The sequence below is a fragment of the Dasypus novemcinctus genome, chromosome 23 (genome assembly GCF_030445035.2).
Source record: "Dasypus novemcinctus isolate mDasNov1 chromosome 23, mDasNov1.1.hap2, whole genome shotgun sequence".
NCBI lineage: Eukaryota > Metazoa > Chordata > Mammalia > Cingulata > Dasypodidae > Dasypus > Dasypus novemcinctus.
This window is the reverse complement of record NC_080695.1, coordinates 70,278,013-70,299,632: the sequence shown is the minus strand read 5'-3', so window position 1 is coordinate 70,299,632 and position 21,620 is coordinate 70,278,013. Positions and strand designations below refer to the sequence as shown.

At 45.7% G+C, this 21,620-nt stretch overlaps 1 protein-coding gene across 1 annotated transcript in view; it reads right to left on the bottom strand.

Moving 5' to 3' along the window:
• Positions 1 to 21,620, bottom strand: part of MEFV (MEFV innate immunity regulator, pyrin) — a 59,355-nt gene that overhangs the window by 20,719 nt on the left and 17,016 nt on the right. The gene's annotated exons all lie outside the window — the stretch shown is intronic.

The following is a 21,620-nucleotide window of genomic DNA, read 5'->3' as shown; positions in this document are numbered from 1 at the left end:
TGCGCGCATCAGCACTGTGCATGGCCAGCTCCACACAGGTCAAGGAGGCCCGGGGTTTGAACCGCGGACCTCCCATATGGTAGACGGACGCCCTAACCACTGGGCCAAAGTCCGTTTCCCCATGTGGAGTTTTGAATCACATTTGCTCCCCTCCCCAGTCTTTTTTTTTCATTCAAGATATTGATTTTTTTGAAAAGTCAATTTATTCCAAGAAGAATGACCCTCGAGATAGATTTATCTGATCCTTTCATTCATGTCCTCAAGGCCTGTCCATTATAAAAGGGCATTTTTTTCTTTGTAATTAATCAGTAATCTGAGAGTATATAAATGTCTTGTTCTCCCACAATCTTTCAATTGGTGGTTTTAACATCTACTGATGATCTTTTCCTAAATCAGTTTTTACAATGATGGTTGCAAATAGTGATATTTGATGATTTGTGTTGGCATTATTTGCATATCCTGGTTTAAACTTCCTGTCCCCCTCATAAAATTTTCATCATATGCATGTACTGTTGATAATTCAATTATCCTCTGTAGTGGGTTGAATTGTGCCCTCTAATAAGATAAGTTCAAGACTAAACCCCTGGTACCTGTTATGTGACCTTTGGAAGTTGGGTTTTTGCAGATGTCATCACATTAAGTCGAGATCATACTGGATTAGGTTGGGCCATGAATTCAATGACTGGTGCCTTTATAAGAGAAAGAAGGGGGTTATCTGGATATAGAAATGTAACTGAAAAATTAACCGATGTGTTTCAACTCACTGAATTGTATTTTAAGCAACGGCTAGCCTTCTGATATTTTGCAATGTAGCCACAACAAAATACCAAGAACTGTTTGACAGCCTACCGAATTATGACCTTGATGCATGTTAGCCTTCTGAAGTAGCCAGAAGCAGGTATCTGTAGCTGCTGGAAAGCACTGCACTGTCACCCAGATGCCTTGTTTCTTTCATCCTGCTGCTGTGTTTTGAAACTGCATGACCTTACCTGGTAACTGTACTGTCCCTGCTTGTATCTCATTACCTTATTCTGCAACTCTGAAGTGGGGTGCCCTTGCACATAGCCCCTTGTTGATTCAAATGAATCAGCCCAGAGTGATAGCCCCAATTCCTAAGGTATCTTGCTAAACCAAAGCAATTCTAATCAGAGTTGGTCCACCCAATATGCACAGCAGCTTAAACTTAAACCAGATAAACTAAGCATTCAATTAATCTGCACATGTTCAGCAATTGGACTCTTTCTAACCTCGTTACTTCCCTGAGCTTACCTGCTTTTGTTGGAATGCTATAAAAACAACTGTAGATGTCTCCAGTTGGGGGAGACAGATGTATGACCAACAGGCCTTCTGTTCTCATCGCCTAATTGGCTCTTCCACGTGCATCCGTCAGAGAATCCCTGCACTGATCGGTACGAGAAACAGAGAGGACACACAAGCGGGAAGGACATGTGACAATGGGGGAGACTGGAGGAGTGCCTGGAGCCACCAGGTGCTGGAAGAGGCAAGCAAAGAGTCTCCTTAGACTAAGCCTTCAGAGGAAGCATGGCCACACAACACCTTGTTTTTGGACTGGAGAGAATAAAGTTCTCCGAGATTAACCTATGCAGTTTGTGGCACTTTGTCAGGGCAGGCCTGGGAAGGGGATACACTCTCTAGGGAGGGCTGACTCTGTGCCAGGCACTGCTTGCTTTATAGACAGTGTCTCCTAAAATCTCTGCAGCACCCCTGCAGGGCAGGGTTCTCATCTCCCTCTCACGGCCAGGAATCCCATCTTAGGTTCAGTGACTTGCCCAGAGCCAGGAGTCAACCCACTCCATGAAGCACCCCAGGACACTGTCTCCCTGCCTGACAAAAACTTCTTACTTTGCTAGTCATCACTACCGATGGATGTCACTTTCTCAGTTGACCATGGATGCTCGAACTGGGCCATGCTGAGCACCCCACAGGTCAGTTACAAAGTTCTAGACAAAAGCCTTGGGTGTGCCCAGCCTGAGATCACGGCTGCCATGAGTCCTGGCTGGCTGCATTCCACTTATTGTCCACTTTAATCCTTTGCTTTGTTCTGATAGCTGGCAACATCCAGTTCACTGGATTCTGCTGAGAAAGTAACCCCCAAAGCCAATATCGCCCCTAAAAAATGGACGAACCCAAATGCACATTTATGGTGTAAACAGCAGATGTGTGAAATTCTCAGGTTGAGCCAGGAGGGGGTGTGATGGGGTCTCGCCAGGAGCAGCACCAGCACCTGCACAGGTTGCCACAGCTGGGCAGAGAAATGCTGAGCCCTTGCAACGACACGCAGGCGGCTGCGGGTGCCTGGGGTCCCTGGCTCTGCCTTGACAGGTCAGGGAACTCTTCTAAGCAGAGAGCCAGCACCTAGGACAGAATCGGGTAGGAAATGGGGCTTTCCAGTCCCAAGCAGGATATTTTGAAATCCCTGTGCCACCTTTTGCAACAGGGGTGATTCTGATGCAGGCATTTCTGGAAGGCAGTGTTTTCTGGGTCAAGAGAAGCTCACAAGGCTTCCATCTGTTGAGGTTCCAGGAATTATTAAAGCGAAAAAATGTGAAAAGAAGGCTATAATGCTTGTGTTGTGTTTTGAATGTTTAGTTTAAGAATTAAAGTGGAGCTCTTATTCTAACAATTAAAGTGACAGACTGTTTCTCTCATAACTCTGTGACCATAGGCTTGGCCTCATTTGGAGGGGAGCATGATATTAACAAATCTAAATTCAAGGTCCTTTGTGAAGGTGGCGCCTTGGAGGAAGCTGCTGCCAAGAATAAAACAACAGTTCTTCTCCTAAGTAATGTGCACATTCGACTCCGTTCCCGGTCGTTAGGGCTCTCACTTTCTATGGCATTCATTTCTGTCTCACTTGGATTTCTGATGAAGATGTATTGTGCTTAGCCTCTCGGGATATCCATCTTGTCCCCCCACACAATCAAGATACAGGAGATTTAAAATATTTAAATGTAATACATGTCTGTTACCAAGAGAGTGGAAAGAACTGTGGGGAAGGTTGCAGGAGTTTTCTGACATTAATCCAGAGTTGAGAATAACAGATCCCATTGGGATCCAAACCTTCCCCATCCCCACAGTTTACTGAATTCCAAGGAGACATTGGAGACTTCGGGAGGCCAGTCATTCAAGCTCTAAGGGACTCTCCAGACAAAGAATAGATACTTTGCTTGGATTTGCAAGCTGGGAATTAAAAGCCTCTCAGGTATGCAAAGTTTGTCCACCAGCCCTCACTTTAACACTGAGATCAGGTTTTGCAGTCCTCCATAAATGAAAAGTGTAGAACCTTTTTTTGGTATCAAAATCTGATTAACTTACTGCAGATACACAGCAGTTCCTAATGCTTCTTTCCCCAAATTTCCATTTACTGTATTATTGGCAGGATATGAAAACAGAGACTTCACCTAGGAAGGACCCCTAGAATAAATGATAAGCAATGCTGCCAAAGCTTTTTGTGATGCCAAAGCTGATGATAAGCATTAAATAACAAAGAGAGAGAAAAAGAAGCTAAATTGTCACTTTTTTCTTCCAACAATGGACTCAAATTATCTGATTAGATGTGTATATATACATATATACCTATATTAATTTCAGTAATTGATTAGATGTGTATATATACATATATACCCATATTAAATCCAGTAATTGATTAGATGTGTATATATACATATATACCCATATTAAATCCAGTAATTAATAATTTAGACATCTTCCCCAAACTGCTAAACAATTACAGAAGCCAAAATATATATGGCTATGGCTTTTAAAAAATGGTTGATTTCCCCCCCCCCCCATTTTTTAAGGTAAGTTCTAAATGTCTCTGTGCCCACAGGACTATATCAAAAGTCTCTGCCAGGGAGTGGAGGTGGCTCAAGTGATTAGGTGTCTCCCTCCCACATGGGAGGCCTCCTAAAAAGGTTTGGCTCCTGGTGCCTCCTAAAAAGAAGATGAGCAGACAGAGCAAACAATGAGGTGGCGAGAAATAAATAAATAAATAAATAAAATTTTTAAAAAGTCTCTGCCCTCAGAACAGCTGCATCAAAGTAGCCAAAACAGAACGGCAGCCTTGAAACGGCTGCCGCGATCAGGGCAATGCACGCGGGTGAGGGTCCAGAGGCACACGGAGAGCTCACAGCGGCCGAAGTCCCGAGGAAGCGGCGGGGAGCACAGCACCACAAGGCTGCCGAAACCCAGACACTGTGCCCGACAGTTTTACACAATGCTCCGTCAGTCCTCACTTGATGAGAAAGATACTATTTTTTCCATTTTATGGATGAGGAAATTCAGGCGTAGAGTTAGGGTGACTCATGCCGGCTTGCCTGGGACTTTCCTAATTTTAGCACCCAAAGCCCTGTGTCTCAGGAATCCCCCTCAGTCCCAGGAACACCCTCCTGGAGGGGCTGATTGACACGCTCAAAAACAGTGAGGAAGGGACAGGCCGGCCTTTCATTGAACTCATTTATTGAGCACCTGCTGTATGCCATGTGCTAGTCTAGGTACTTTGATACAGAAGTGGGTGAAAGCCCTCTGCAAACTCACATTCTCACAGGGAAGTGTGGTCAGAAGATTGATAAACAAGTATACAATGTATCAGGTAGTGGTAAGGAAGCTGGAAAACCCCCACAGAACAAGGGGGGTTAAGAGGGACTGGGTTTGGCATTTTCAATGGGGTGGGTGAAGAAGACCTCTTGTTGAACAGAGATGCCAAAGAAGTGAAGGATCAAGACACAGTCACCTTGGGGACGAGCAGTCCACAGTGACAGAGCCCACACAAAGGTCCTGTGGTCACTGTGTGCTTCATGCCCGAGGAAAAGCAGTGTAGCCCAGATGGCTACAGCAGAGGCAAGGAGGGGGGTGGACAGTCAGAGAGGGGGCCCTCAGCCAGATAGCGGAAGGCTTCCAGGCTATGGGAAGGACTGCGGCTCTTATCCGGAGAGTTTGAGGAGAGGAGTGACAGGATCTGACTGAGGCTTTACAAGCATCACCCTGGCTTCTGTAGGAAGAAGGAGTGGAGGGAAAAAGATGGAAGGAGAAAGGAAAAAGAAATCTGCAGTAGGGCAGACAGGGGATGCTGGTGGAAACAGAGGAGGTAGTGAAGAGGGGTCTGTTCTGTTCTGGCTAATCTGGGAGAAGTGGGTAATGGTATCTGGACGAGGCCTTGAGGAGAACACCACCGGATTGCATAAGGAGCCTGGGAAGTTACATCGAGGAGTTTGTGTTGAGTCCTGCAGACAACGGGAGCTGCCCTAGGATCTAAGTCTCAGCAGCGTGGGTGGGAAGAACTTTGGCCAGCCCACCTACCGCAGCCCAGGGCAGGGAATTCAGCCGGTCAGCCTGCTGCTCTTCACCTCACACTGAGAAACATATCTGCACCTGTGCTTTCTGCGACTCCCCGGGAGATCCCACAAGCAGGATGGAAAGGGACAGACAGGAAGCTGCCTTCCCAAAGTAGAAGCCTGGGGGTGGCCAACTGTGACACCGACCCTGCCCAGGCAGGTCTCCACAGAAGGCGGGAACCATCTCCCTCCACGGTTCTCCCAAGGAGAATTTCATTTGCAACACAGGCTGTACAGACTCTTAAGTTTATAAGTGTGGTATACATTATTTTGATGGTTCAATCTAGGCAGGGTGGAGGGGTGGGTCCACGGGTGCTCATTTTACCATTCTTTCAACTTTCTATTTTCTAACTATAAAATCATTGAAAAAATTGCATTCCTTCGACCAAGCTGTTCCAAGGACCCTACTCCGACGCAGGCTGTGGGTCCACGGACCCCGAGCGCCCAAAGGGCTGGCAGGTCAGGACAGAGGCACAGAAATAAACCCCGGTTGCTCCCTGGGCTTGAAGCCAACTGCTCACTCTTCCCTGCAACCAGGGAGGGGGCAGCTGGGGCCGCCAATACTTGTGTTTTGAGGTCGAGCTTCCAGAACGTCCTCCCAGGGGCCCCTCACCCCGACCCGCCATCCTCCTGCCCCGGGCTTCTGTCCCTCGCCCGCATCAGCCTGTACTGAATCCATTGCTCAGGAGCGTGGACGCTGCCCCGAGCGATGGGAAAAGCGGGATTTCTGGGCTGAGAGACTGTGTCCCTGCGTGACCTGCGCAAGCGCCCCGACCTCCGGATTTCCGGTTCCTGCCCGCCGAGCCGGCGTCTCGAGCTCCAGGCGCTGCTGCGCGCCAACAGCCGGCACCTCAGCGCCCCCTCCTGCGCCGCCCAGCCCGCGCGGCGCCGGGCATCGCCGGGGTCGCGATTGCGGGTGGGGGGGGCAGGAGGTCCCCGCGCCCCCCTCCGCGGCCCCCCCCCGCAGGCCTCCAGCCCCCCGCGGCTCCCCGCGCCGGCTCCCCGCTCAGGGCGGGGCCATCGCTCAAAGCGGAAGCCGCCGGGCAGGACGGGCGCCCGCGGGAAAGGGGAAGTGTGGGCCGAGGACGCCGAAGGGGCAGGCAGGCGGGGAACCCGGGGCGCGACCCACCCCGGCGTCTGCGGAGGAGGCCTGGCCGGGGAAGACACGCCCCCGCCCCCGCCGCCTGCGCGCGCGCGCCCGCCCTCACGCCGGCCGCGCATGCGCGGGAGGCCGCCGAGCTACCTTCCCGGGCTTGGGAGCGCGCGGAAGCCGGCAGAAGGCGCAAGGGCGACTTTCCCAGGGCTGCGTCTCGCCTGCGCGGGCTGCGGCGTCGCCTGCCGGCGTGACAGCCCCGAAAGCCTCGATTCTGCCCCTCCTGATCTAACTCCTGCCCCCCCCCCCCCTTCCAGGGCACACCGCCGGACAGTGGAGGGCGGCTGGGGGCTTGTGGGCGGGCCAGTGACCCAAAAGCCCCCTGCCGCTCTTTAGCCTGTGGGCCTTATTCATTAATGTCTATGATAGTTGAGTGCCTAGTTTGTGCCGGTCACGGGTCACAGTGCACGGTGGTAACGGCTCGATGGATGTGTTGGGCACGGTCGCTGCCCAGAGGGCTTACCTCTTGCACTGGGGAGAAGGGGTAGACCATAACCAAGTAAGGGAATATCTGATATTCCGCCCCCCCCCCCCACACACACACCACACACACACACCAGTACTGCAATATCATTTGTAAACGGGGTAGAGACTAGGACTAGAGCAAGGGTTTTCAACTCAATCCTTCAGAACCCTAGAGCATAGATTTTCAAACTTTGGTGTTATCAAGATTCATTTTGAAAAATCTAGTAAAAAGCCATGGGCCTTGGAGACAATGGTTTTGCTTAAAACAAGAAACAAACAAAACAAGAAACAAAAACAAAACTTACACCTACAATTTTGTGTAGAATTTCAGGGGTCTCATGGACTTCCTCAAGTCTACCCCTATTTTTTAACTGTGTTACATATTAGATCTTCAGGAAAGATTTTCTTTGATATGAATGTACTGCAGCCAAAGTTTTTTGTTTTGTTTTGAAGTTTGGAATACCTAGGTAGATGGTCTATTGTGTTTTCAGTTTTACTTACATTGCTCTACTTGGTATGTCCTTCACACAGGCAGCGTGCGGCAGCACTGTTGGCATTTGGAGGGAAGTTCCAGTGTTCCACTGGCCTGGTGCCCAGTGCCCAGTGGAGCTTTGAAACAGAGCCAGTTTGGAGACAATGTTCATTGTAATCTGGCCATATTGAGCCACTGCAGGTTGCTGAAGGAGTCCAAAACAGTGCCATAGTTTCCATTCACTTCAGAAGCCATGTCCATAGATGTGGTAGATTTATTTTTTTATGGGTCATAGTGACCCACCCAGCCAAAAACTCAAATGAAGAGGCACTATGCAAGGTACTGGGGGCCTGGTTTGAATGCACTAGAGAGTTTGACAATATTGAAGTCTATTTCTTTTGATTTTTATACACTTTTAAAGTAATTCTAAAGAGGTTTATAACAAACTAAAAAAAATGAATTATTTTTAGTACTTTTTACTGTAATTGGATAGGAAAAAACTACTTTCTTCACTACTTTATGAAGACCTAAGATTCCTAATGGAATCCAGATTATCTTCCCCTACCACCACCTTAATATGCTGATTGAGGTGGCCTCTGACAGGTTTTCCTGTTATGAAATTAATTTCTGTTATCAACATCAACTCAGGTTTCTATTTAATAATGGCTTTCTGGAACTAGCCATTAATTTTTTTGTTTGGGGCTTTTTGTTGTTATTTTTGTTCCTTTCTGTTTTTTTAAATTAGCCATTTAAATATTTCAGTTTAGAAAATGCTTTTGCAAACTTCCTATAACCATGTTACTTTTACCTTTAAATAAGCTAATTAAATTACCATTATAAAATTTACCTTTATCCATTTAAGTTTTGTCTTACATTCCTCATTCTGTTCTTTGAAAACTAGTCATTTTACTTTAGGACAGAACTATATTTCATTAAACATGAACTTACAATCTTTATCATCTTAAAGATTTAATACATAAAATGCTAGTTTATTTTATTAGTATCTTATAAACCTAGGGAGATTACACCCAAGCTAAAAAAAAATTGGAACAGTTATAGTTAATGCAAGAAATGTTCTTTTTCCTCCCTTCACAGAAAGCTAAAACTTTAAAAAAAAATAAAATTCTAAAATTGTGAATAACCTTAAAAACATACTGACTTCTATGTTCTGGAATATATTATAATTGTTTAATTTGTTTTAATAGTTTAGAAAAGAACTTTCCATAGCTTTTAAGAACTTTTTCTTTACTTAATGAAGTTTGATAATTGGATTAATAACCCTTATTTTAAGACTGTTGAAAGGTTTAGATTAGGGAATTACAGGACGAACCATGATTCCTAATTCCCCAGCCTAGTAGATAAGAATTTTAAGCTAAACTCACATTTTTTGATTTTGTTACACCTAGCCCTTTTACCATTCTTCATCTTTTTCCTTATCTAAGGAGGAGTCCATAGGGTCCCATGCCTTACGGTCCCACTCAGGGGTGGTTAATATCCTTTGGACCTGCGGCCCCTAGCCCAAGTGTATCTTCAAGCCAGGGTTTCTAACTGATCATTGACTTGGCACAGGCAATCAGTTAAAGAATCCTTCATTTCTGTCTGTGCCAGGTGCATGTCCTTTTTAAACTTTAACTCTTCTTTTAAGCAGCACACAGGGGCCATTGCCACTTGTTGCGCCTCAGTAGCCAGCTACAAGCCTCCTAACAGAGGCCATGCTATAGCCTCTACTATCTGGCAGTCTCTTTTTTCCTCCTGTGCCCATGCCCACAATCAGACCCCATGTTGGATTTGCATAGACCTACCATCCTCTGGTGCTACTGGCTTCCCTTGGACTGTCAGTCCTGCAAATTGGACAGCATGAAACACCTTGTTGGCATGGCAGAGTACAACCCATCAACAAATTTAGAACAAAACCTTCTCCATCTTATAATGAAACTCATTAACATTCAATGTTGTGTATATATTCCTGCTCACTCCCATAATATTTCATGTTTTAAATCATATGCAAGAGAACATTGATAAATTAGCTATTAATCATCTATCTAACTTGTTTCCCCCCCTTTTTTTTTAGCACTGGCAAAATGTCTTTGTAAGTCTACTACATTTTGGTGGAAGATTCTTACTATTCTGTTGTATGCTGTGCTGTTGTAGAATGTGGATGCAGTGTGTGTCCTATGAGTAATGCAAGCTGCCATGTGGGAGTGGATGGTGGGGGACCAGTGGGTCCTGGGCCCTGGCTCCCCCTCCTTACAGGAAACTCAGCCCTCAGCAGGTAGCTACCTGCATGCCACAGGACACAAGTTAAAATGTAAAAGACCTACTCACAGGGAAACAAGATACAGATGGTATCATAGACTACTTTTCTCTGGGCTGTATACTTCCTTCCTACAGCAGCATCACGAGGACCCATATTTGTGCTTCGTGTGACCCTAGTAGAAACTCTTATGAAATATCTTTGTTCTGAGACCCTTTATATTGCCCCTCATTTGCCCACTTCTTTGTGGAGTGCTTCTTTGATTATCCAGCCTGCCACCACCAGAGAATCTCTCCTAAGTCCCCCAAAATAAAGCTTATGCCTGACACTGTGCCATGTGTGTCCCTTCAGGAGTCGAGTAGGAACAGTTTTCTTTGATATGAATGTACTGCAGCCAAAGTTTTTTTGTTTTTTAAGTTTGGAATACCTAGCTAGACGGTATATTTGTGTGTCCAGTTTCAATGGTGTATTAAGCCCTACACATCAACTACTTTCTTCACTGTGTTCACCGGGTCTTTTTTGAATGGCTGCAGGGCAGTCTGAAAGGCTCTTTCTTATGTAGATCCTTGTCATCATTCAGGAACATTCACCTGCCTACTACACTTGCCAATTAGAAACTAAACAACAAATGTCACCACCAAACTGGCTGAATAAAATTTTGGTGAATCCATTCCCTGCACTGCATCCACTGAAAATAATGCAGTGGAGTGTGTGCAAAAATGGAAAATATGTATCATTGTGGGAAAATAGCTTGAATTTGAACATGGGAACCTGGCTTGAAGTTGAAACATTTCCATAATGCAAATAAGAAGTGCGGGCTTAAGAACACCAGGCCTTGACAAGACAGAAGACTGTCTGGTCAGCATGAAAATTGTTTGGTGAGGAGGCATTTGAACTTCGTATGGCCTGTTTCCTATTATTGTAGATGTTGCAACTCTAACAAAAAACAGCCTTGAAAGGAAACATAGATAACTACTGCTTGGTAATTTATAATAAATACAATGTGGAAACTAGGGTCGTTGCTCTCAGTTCCAGGAGCTGTGAGTCCCCTGGCCCCATCTTTATTTTCTCTCTTGTGTCTTTCTGTCTCTTTATTTCTTATGTTCTTCATTGCCTTCCATTCAAGTCAACCTATTGCTGAGAAGGTCTCAGCATATCATCAAGTGAAAAGAGGAAGTTTGCAGTGCAATGTGTAAGTATGATCCCATGTTTTAAATAATAGGAAAATATTTTTAAAATTTAATTATCTGGAGAGAGATATAAGAAATAACATGGCCATCTCTAGAGAGTAGAATTGGGGGAGGGTTGTGATTTTACTCTATATGCTCTGTTCCTTTTTATTTTTTTCAATGAGCATTTAAAAGCTTTTTTTTTTTTTTTTTATTTAAAAGTTTTATTAGAGGGAGCAGAGGTGGCTCAAGCCATCGGGTGCCTCCCTCCCACATGAGAGGTCCTGGGTTCAGTTTCAGTGCCTCTTAAAAAGAAGACAAGCACACAATGAACAGACATAGAGGGCAGAGAGTGAGTGCAAAAAATGGGGGAGTGGAGAGAAATAAAATTAATCTTTTAAAAAAATAAAATGAAAGTTTTATTAGAGGAGGGGAACGGATGTGGCACAAGCAATTAGGTGCCCACTGCCCACATGGGAGGTCCTGGGTTCAGTTCCTGGTGCCTCCTAAAGAAGATGTGCCACAACAAGCCGCAGCGAGCTGTGAGCAGCAGTGGCTCAAGTGGTTGGGCACTCGCCTCCTACGTGGGATGTCCTGGGTTCAGTTCTGGTCCCTCCTGAGGAAGATGAGCAGACAACAAGCAGATAGGTGAGGGAGCCATCTTGTGTGTGTTGGGGGGGAGTTAAAAATAATAAAATTATTTTTAAAAAGGTTTATTAGAGGAGCAGATATAGCTCAGTGATTGAGTGCCTGCTTTCTGTGCACGAGGTGCTGGGTTCAATTCCTGGGACTTCTGGGAAAAAAAGAAGTAAAAGTTTTACACATTAAACACAGTCTGCGCATATATTCTCAGTGTAAAATAATAAGGTAAAGCAGATTATATGAAAAGCCATATGTTAGAGGGTTGACTTCCATGTATCTCTCCATTATTTTCATAACAAAAAAATACATTTTTTAAACCTCATTAACTGGGATATTGTCCATAAGATTAGGAAAATATTTTTATAAAGCTATACTCTGCCCAAAGAGAAAACAATTGTGTGATGTTTTCTTAGGAAGAGTTTAAGTAGCAAGTCACGTAAGAACCTTAAGCCAAGACTGAAGTAAACACAGCACAGACCTATCTCCAAAGTAAGCACACCCACTTCAGGCATTAAATTAATGGAAACACACTCTCTTTCCCTAAGGCATAGTCTCACACTTTGCCTCCCCTGAAGCTAGAGCAGAAGCCTGGTGTTGGCTTGCTGCAGACCTCGGGGTTCCGTGGCTTGCAGTTCTGCCTCTCCTCACTTGGCGAGCTCTTCCTGTGCCTGCCCTTCTGGTTTCTGCTGACTTTGGCTTCTGGCTCCTCCCTTTGGCCTTCTGTGACAGTCTCCTTATACACTTCTAATGAGGCCACACCTTAACTAAAAATAACATCTTCAAAGGGTCCCATTTACAATGGATCCAGACCCACAGGAATGCAGGTAAAGATTAAGAACATGCCTTTTGTTGGGGTCCATAATTCAATCTACTTCAAGCCCCAAATAAAATTGCAACAACAAAAATAAAAGAACCAACCTAACTGCCCTGAGTAAAACACAAATGCCTCAACCTGCTGAAATGTCTTCATGACTTAGGCCCTTGCCTCTCTCTCCAGCCTCATCTCTGCCACTCCCTTCTGCTCCTCCTCATTGTCCCAGGCTTTGCAGCCAGTTTCTCAAATGGACCACACTCTCTGTGCCTCTGAGCCTTTGCACATGCAGTCCCTTCTGCTTAGAATGCTCTCCCTTCCCTACTTCCACCACTCACCAGGCTAACTCCGGTTCATCCTGTAGGTTTTAGCCTAGATCTCTCTTCTACCAGGAAGACTTCCCTCTCTGCTAATGGCATGCCATAACATCCTCCTCCCTCCATCACTGGTTTCACAGGCCACTATATACATATCTGATTCCTCCGCAGGGCTGTAAGCTCCAGGAGGGCAGGGACTACGGTTGTCTTGAGTACTAGTGAATCCCAGGGTCTGGGACAGTACTTGGCTCTTGGCTAGTGGTCATACATACTTGATGAATGAATAATCGTTAAGATATGGAAAGGGGCAGGGTTGCTAAGCCCGTGGAAGTGAGCTAGTTATGGCTGGAGCAGGTGCTTATATCTTTGTAACCTCAACTGTTTTCCTACTTATTTTCATTTTTTGTGCCTCTTTTATTCTTTCAGTACTTTGCAGTCTTTTGAAAGTACCAGCCTGTCTCAACTATGCCAAAGGACCAAGGGGACAGCCACCTTGGGCAAAGCTTTAAAAGGGGGTGGGGGAGAAGTGGGAAATAATATAAGAAAACCCCAAAGGGAATGTGAAACACTGGTACAACCTAGCCCTGTGGTCCAGTCACCTTTCCCCAGCTGGACTTTCTTCTGCTAGCACTAACTCCTCTAGATGCTGGGACAGTGAGCCACACATTTCGGTGTGCATAACACTCACTTGGGGCGGTGGACTTGGCCCAGTGGTTAGGGCATCCGTCTACCACATGGGAGGTCTGCGGTTCAAACCCCAGCATGGGAGGTCTGCGGTTCAAACCCCGGGCCTCCTTGACCCGTGTGGAGCTGGCCCATGCGCAGTGCTGATGCGCGCAAGGAGTGCCGTGCCATGCAGAGGTGTCCCCCGCGTAGGGGAGACCCACGCGCAAGGAGTGCGCCCTGTAAGGAGAGCCGCCCAGCGCAAAAGAAAGTGCAGCCTGACACAGCAAGATGACGCAGCAAAAACAAGAAAAAAAGAAACACAGATTCCCATGCTGCTGACAACAACAGAATCAGACAAAGAAGACGCAGCAAATAGACACAGAGAACAGACAAGCAGGGGGTGGGGGCGAGAAATAAATAAATAAATCTTAAAAAAAATAACACTCACTTGGAGAGCTTGTTAAAAAGGCAGGGAGGGGAAACGGACTTTGGCCCAGTGGTTAGGGCGTCCAGTCTACCACATGGGAGGCCCGCGGTTCAAGCCCCGGGCCCCCTTGACCCGTGTGGAGCTGGCCCGTGTGCAGTGCTGATGCGCACAAGGAGTGCCCTGCTACACAGGGGTGTCCCCCGCGTAGGGGAGCCCCATGCGCAAGGAGTGCACCCATAAGGAGAGCCGCCCAGCGCAAAGGAGGGAGCAGCCTGCTGAGGAATGGCGCCGCCCACACTTCCCGTGCCACTGACGACAACAGAAGCGGACAAAGAAACAAGACACAGCAAAAAGACACAGAAAATAGACAACCGGGGGAGGGGAGGGGAATTAAATAAATAAAAAAAATAAATCTTTAAAAAAAAAAAAAAAAAGGCAGGGAGGTGGATGTGACTCAAACATTTGGGCACCTGCCTACCACATGGGAAGTTCCAGGTTCAGTTCCCAGTGCCTCCTCAAGAAGAGGAGCAAGACAGTGTGGCGAGCAGATGCAACAAGATGATACAATGAGGAGACACAGCAAGGAAACACAATGAGAGACACAAGCAGGGAATGGAGGTGGCTTAAGTGTTTGGGTACCCCCCTCCTACATGGGAGATCCCAGGTTCGGTTCCCAGTGCTTCCTAAAAAGAAGATGAGCAGACACACAGCACACAATGAACAAACACAGAGCAGACAGTGAGCACAAATGGCAGGGGGGGGGTAGAAATAAATTAATTAATCTTAAAAAAAAATGCATCTAAGGTGGATTGTCTGTTTACTACAGACTTGGAAACACTGTTGTAGGTTTTAATTTAATAAAGTATTCATCTATATTTTTATAAATGATTAAACCCTTTAAAGGCTCTGAGAATTGACTACTCAAAGGATTATGCTTGATGCTCTTATCTCATGAAGTCAACAGAAGGACCCAAGGGTAAGAGAAACCCCTTAGATCCACAACATCACAGACCCCATGGATTAAAATGTCCTTGTCCAGAATATCTCACTTCCCGTAGTGTCCCATATAACATCCACATCTAAAGCCTTCTGAGCAGGGTCATCAGCTTTAAGGATTCCTAGTCCCATCTTATCTAACTGCTTTGTTCACAGCTATCTCCAGAGAGGTACTTCCAGCTCCTACTCTTTATCAGAGTGGTCCATTTCCACTGAGTCTTCAGTGTTTCTAACCCCAACCGCAACCTTTGAGAGCATTTGCTCTGACAAGACAAGACAAGACAAGACAAGACAAGACAAGACAAGGACAAGACAAGGACCAAGACAAGGACAAGACAATGACAAGACAAGGACAAGACAAGGACCAGGACCAAGACAAGGACCAGGACCAAGACAAGGACCAGGACCAGGACCAGGACCAAGACCAAGACCAAGACAAGACACAACACACAAAACCCTTGCCTTACCAGGCTCTGAAGGGCTGACATTGCCCAGTAGCACTGCAGCTTAGCTTTTGTGACCTTGCCTGTGGGATCCACAACTCTGCCACTGTGGCCTCCTGGGGCGGTCCATTACTTGGAGTGTGGGTGATGCCAAGTGGATTTCTGGGGATCTGTGTGGTGTTCCCCCTGGTGCCAGCTCTTCCAAGAGCATTTCCTGCCTATCAACCTGGAGGAAATGCCAGAAACCATTACTCTAATATCTAGACCAATGTGAGACACACATAAATTACTAATAGCTATATTACAAACAAAAAAACAGGTGAAGTTAATCTTGTACTTTATTTAACCCAATATATCTCCAAATCATGATTTCAATGTGTAAATAATATAAGAAGTTATTCATGAGATATTTTATATTCTTTTTTTTCATACCAAGCCTTCAAAATCCTGTGTGCATTTTATACTTCAAGTTTATCTCAATTTGGCCTCATCATGTTTCAAGTGCTCAGAGTCACAAGTGGCTTGTGGCTATTGAACTGCACAGCATAGGTCTAGCCCCACGGAGCTTAAGTCTTAGGAAACTATCCACCAAAAACAGAAGGAAAGGAAACAAAATTCCTTCTATCCTGGGAGAGCTGGAAACAGGAAGACTCTGGTTTGGACAGGTTCACTGTCCTGAAGCTCAGAGCAACTGCAGAACCCACTCATACACAGTCCAGGGATGCCCCAAAGCTACCTAAGAGCACTTTCTCCCTTTGCCCAAAAAGTCTGGCCAATGCACAGCTATGGTACCCTCCAACCAGCTCTGCCCAGTGGTTTTCAATGTAGGGCAGTACTATCCCTACAAGTGCTTTGGAAATAATGGCAGGTGGTAGTTATTGAAATGTAGTGGTCAGGGGCCAGAGATACAAGACACCCTGCCATGCCCAGGGACCTGACAACACAGAATTGTTCTGCATCCCAAACAACTGTTTACTGTCCTGCACAAGCATTCATCTTGGTAAAAAGAATGTCAGGAAGTGGATATGCCTCAACCAGTTGGGCATCTGCCTACCACGTGGGAGGTCTCAGGTTTGGGTCCCAGTGCCTCCTAAAATAAGATGTGCAGATGCCACCTCCCACCGCAACAAGCTAGAGCCACCTCCCACCGCAATAAGCTGATGTCACTAGCCAGTAGACGCTGCAGCCCACAGGGAGCAGATGTGGCTCAGACTGTTGGGTACTTACTTCTCATGTGGGAGGTCTGGGGTTTGGTTCCCAGTGCCTCTTGGAGAAGGTGAGCAAAATAATGAGCAGACAGATGAGAGAAGCATCTTGTGTGTCTGTGTAGGGGTAAATAAAGTATAATAAATTTTTTTTCTTAAAAAAAAAGAATGTCTAGAAGCTAAAGGATGAAACAAGGGACTGCATGGCATAGTGAACCCCATAGTGGATGTGATTAACAGCACAAATGTAAGAACATTCTTACATGAGTCAGTACAAATGTACATTAATATTACAAGATGTTAATAATAGGGTGGTATTTGGGCAAAAATACACCTAATAGAAACAATGACCTATAGTGAATAGTAATATTTTAATATTTTTCATCAATTGTAAAAACAAAAAAGAGAAGAATTATCCTATGACAGAAACCAGACACAAAATACTACATATTGTTTGACTCCACTTATATATATTGTAAATATAAGTAAATTTATAGAGATGAAATTAGATTAGCAGATATGTATGGCAGGGGAAGGATAGAAGAACTATGAAATGACTGCTAAGAGGTTTTTCTTTTTGGAGTAATGAAAATACTCTAATATTGATTGTGGTGTTGAATGCATAATTCTGTGATTATGTCAAAAGCTACTGAACGTACTCTTCAGATAGATGGTACAGTATGTGAATCTATCTCAATAGAATTGCTTAAAAAAAAAGTCCAGAACCTTACCATGTTGGCCTTATCAATACAAAGTATCTTATCTAAAACTTTGCATAGTTTTAGAATAACCTACATTTTTCAGGAATGCACTGCTCTGAAAATCAAAGGAAGACTGTACTGTTTTGTGTGTGTGTGGAGAACTTTACTAGAGTTCCTTGCCATTTTGGAAAATTATATTTTGACTAGCAACACACACAGTAGTTGCGATCTATCTGTCTAATTCTCTGGCTGTCACATTCGGTGACTCTATTTATGCACAGGTGCAAATATCTGACCACTTCATTTTATCTTTGGTGCACTCAAGCCCAAACGTGTATACAGAAATACATATTAGTTTGTAAGAAACAAATTTCCTTTTCTTTTTCCTTTATATTTCAGTTGGACTCTAGTTGACTCAGGATCTATAAACTTCTTCTGTAAAGGACCAGTTAGTATATATTTTAGGCTTCACCGGCCACATCCAGTCTGTCACACCATCATCATCTTTTTTAATTTTAAACATAAAAACCATTCTTAGCTCATGGGCCGTACAAAAACAGTCCATGGGCCAGATTTGCCCACAGGCTGTATTCTACCCATTCTTGAGTTAGAACACAACAAGGATGGTTTTTATTTTAGTATGCAGGTAGGTTACATTATCAATTAATCTCATTTCCCAATTGTGGTAACTTGGAGTTATGTACCCCAGAAAACAGGTTCTTAATTCTAATCCATTCCTGTGGGAGTGAGTGAACCCGTCGTAAACAAGACCTTTTAATGAGGTTATTAAAAAGGATGAGTCTTAATCCTGTTAGGGTATAGAGGGGAGGCCACCGGAAGAAAACAACACAGGGAGCAGCCAGGAGCTGGAAGTCAATGGAACAGAAGAGAAAGAAGACGCTGCCAAGTGCATTGCCATTTGTCAGAAAAGCCAAGGACCAAGGCCTGCAGGCAGCAAGCCCCAGAACACCCCAGGCTTCAGAGAGAAGGCATTTCCTTGCTAAGGCCTTGATTTTGGACTTCCCCTAGGCTCCAAAATAAAAAAATAAAAATTCCTATTGTTAAAGCCAGCTCATTGTATGATGTTTTTTTTTTTAGCAGCCAGGAAACTAAGACAAGACAGTAAAGGGGACATTGGAGAATATTCGGGTCTGATCAAGCTGGAAGCCACTGTCCTGTACACTGACTAGAACAACAGGGAAAGTAAAAAGACCTGTGGATGAAACCAGGGCCGAGGAAAAGCAGAAAGACAAAACGTCTGATGCAGTCCCAGTTTCCTCCACCAATTCTCTTTGTCTAATCATAAAGACCCCAAATTCTTTTTCTCACCTGCTGTTCTCTCTGTAAGTCTTCCCTCAGCACCACAACTGTTTCTCTATTCTCTGGGCAGTGTTCCCTCACCCAGGCCTTTGTCTGCCTGGGCAGAAGAGCCAGGAATTGCTCCAATACTAGAAGTTCCAAGATTTGTTCCTTAGAGCCCGTCTTTGGCTTCACCCATTGATAGCAAAGCTCCCAAGTTTACTGAAAGCTTCTTGAGGCCTGGCCGCTTCTCGGTGCTGGAACTGCCTGAAGTGCTGATGGGAGTCTGCCCATCAGCGTCACACTCTGAAGCATGGAGATTTGCTAAAGGAGGTCTGGAGAGCATAACCATTGTCCCTTTCCAGCAGCTCAGAATTCATCAGACACGAAGTCTGAGATTCAAATTAGTTTTTCTCTGTAATAGTCAGGGAGTCACCTACAGCTGAGGACAAGAAAACAGAAGAAAGTTGAAACAGTAGTGGTAACAAGAGCGCACACCTACCTCCCTTAACTTAATTTTCACCAAAGCCCTAATGTAGCAATTCTTAATCTTTTCAGTGTTCTTATGAATCTGATGAAAGCTATGGACCCACTTCCTAGAAAAACACAGATAAGCATGCGATTTTGCACACAATTTCAAAGCTTTACAAAGTCTCCAAACCATCCCTGGAACCTGTAGATGTGCTATATTGTACAGCTGTCCTCTATTGCAGCCATTAGCCACATGAGGCTATTTAAATTAAGTACATAAAATAAAAAATTCAGTTCCTTAGCAATACTGTATTTCAAGTGCTCAAAAACCAGCATCACAAAAGATTAAAAGAAAAAAAAACATCATCACAGAATGTTCTATTGAACAGAGTTGCTCTACAATTTTATGAACTCCAGGTTAAAAACTCCTGCTCCAAGCGAACCCCTATAGATCCACTAACCTATAACTCTACTCCCACTGGAATACACGGTTCTGTTTTCTGAATATAAGCAGGCTTCAAAAGAAATGGAGGAGGGATACTAACGATTTCAAATTAAAAATTTTTCAAAGTTCATTTAGCTTTAAGTACTTACTATTAGCCTAAAATCAAAAGAATTTTGGAGAACGAGTAATTCCTCATTCTTCCCATCTCAAGGTATGTGAAGTTGTGCAAACATTCCCGTGCCCTCCATCCTGTACTAAAATCCAACAGGCTTTTTTGAAATAGGTTAAGCATTCAGAAATACGGTGTGCATTAATATTAATAACAACTAATGCTTAAGGAGTTCATGCTATGTGCCAGGTACTATTCTAAGCATCCAACAGATGTTCACTCATGTAACCCTCACCCAGTGTTATTGATGTGGGCTATGGGTGGGAGGTTCTTTGTCTCTTCAGAGATTACCTAAACTGTTTGACTTGTGGGTGTGGAACGGTAAGAGGCTGCAGTCCTGCCCTTAGTGACAATGGCAATGACTCCAGTCCCAGGAAACAGTTTAACAATGCAAGGTCTATAAACTTTAAGTATTTAGGGGAAATGCAAACCAAGTATGCTAAAAGTTTATCTAGAAAGTCTGGAGTCCATGCCAAAAGCTTACCTAAGATGTGGAAGATATACATGCTAATTCAAGCCTATTGAGAAGTGAAACAAAGGGACCATTTGACCTTTCCTCTCTGTATAAAAGAAATTCGAAAATCTTGTTCGAGGCTTGGGATTGAAACAGAAAGCTCCCGAGTCCAGCCGGCCGTCAATAAACCATTTTTCCTTTTCAAAATCATTCCTGAGTCGTGGCCTCTCTATACGCAAATAATTGAACCTCTCTCAAATTCTACAACATTATGAGGTGGATACTAGTATTATTCTCTAAGCGCAGATGAAGGAACTGAAATTTGAGTTTTAGCAGGATTGAACAACTTGCCCAAGATCACATAGTAAATGCCAGAGGGAAGTGGTTCGGTTAGAATCTATAGTCTCCTGAAATTCTAATGTCTAGAAACATCAAAATGGTCTTTCGGGGCTCTGGGCTCACAGAGGCATTCACATGCCTCAACACGGTTTTCTGAAACGGACCTGCCCATGTGCTATAGGGCCTCTGGGTCCCCATGTGCTGTGACAGCTTGAGTACCCGTCTTCTTCCTTGGGGTGGGACAGAGGAAAAACAAAGTACCCCAGGACTCTTACCATTCAATCATCCAAAATCCACCGTGTCCTCATGTCACCATTAACCACCATGGTAGCCTGAACTTTAGCGACAGACCTGCTGTGTGACCCTGGGAAAAGTGAAATAACGGACACTCGGGGCCATTATCTGTAATATGAGGGTGACAATGGCATCCACTTCCTACGGTTCGTCATGAGGATTCAAGTGCATGCGATTAGCCGCGTGTCTGGCACACAGAATGCGCTCGATAAACGGCTTCTGCTGGGCACGACTCATGCAACGTCGCTTCTAATTCCTGCACCCACGGGCCGGAGGGAATGGAGGGCTTATGCCGACCCCGGCCACGGACACCCGCCCACGCTCTCCAGCCTCATCTGCAAAGACCCGGGAATGGGGCTTCCTCTCATTCGCCCTCCCGCAGGAAAATTCGCTTCACCGGGCCAGGATGGAGATTAAAAAGAATAATCCGCCCTCGCGGGCTGAGCAATAAACTGGCATTTGGAGAAAGGCACGTCCCGGACCCCGCGCGTTCCTCGATGACGTCCCGCGGCCCGGAGCAGGATCTCGCCAGGAGCGAGCGCCCAGTCTGCAGAGCACCGCACGCCCCAGGCCTCACCGCCTCAGCGAGCCCCGCTCTCCGGCGGCCAATGCACTCCCAGAGCGCATGCGCGGACTCGGTTCGCGACAAAGAACTGCACCTCCCGGCAGGCCCCGCGCTGCGGCCGCGCGAGCCCCGCCCGCCCAGATGCCGACGGGGGCGTGGCGGGGGGGGTGCGCTCTCCGGCCTCCCGGAGGTACCCAGTCGGGATGAAGCTGGGATAGGGCGAGGCCTTCCCCGTCATTCCGAAGTGACCCGAGTGGGTGATGGCTGCTTGTTAACAGTTGCGATTCAGGGCCCCTCTTGACACTTTGAGGCCTTGGATCGCACGTGGCCTCTGGGATCTGCATGTACTGAGCTTAACTGCTGATTTCGGCTCGGGTCGCCCTTGGCTTTATTTTCCTCCCTTGAAGACCCAAGCCCAGGTCTGTCGCACCGCCTCCGGTCGCTCCCGGGGCTCTCTAGGTCGCCGGGCTGGCCCGACGGCCCCACCCCCTGCCTTCCGATTGGCCCCT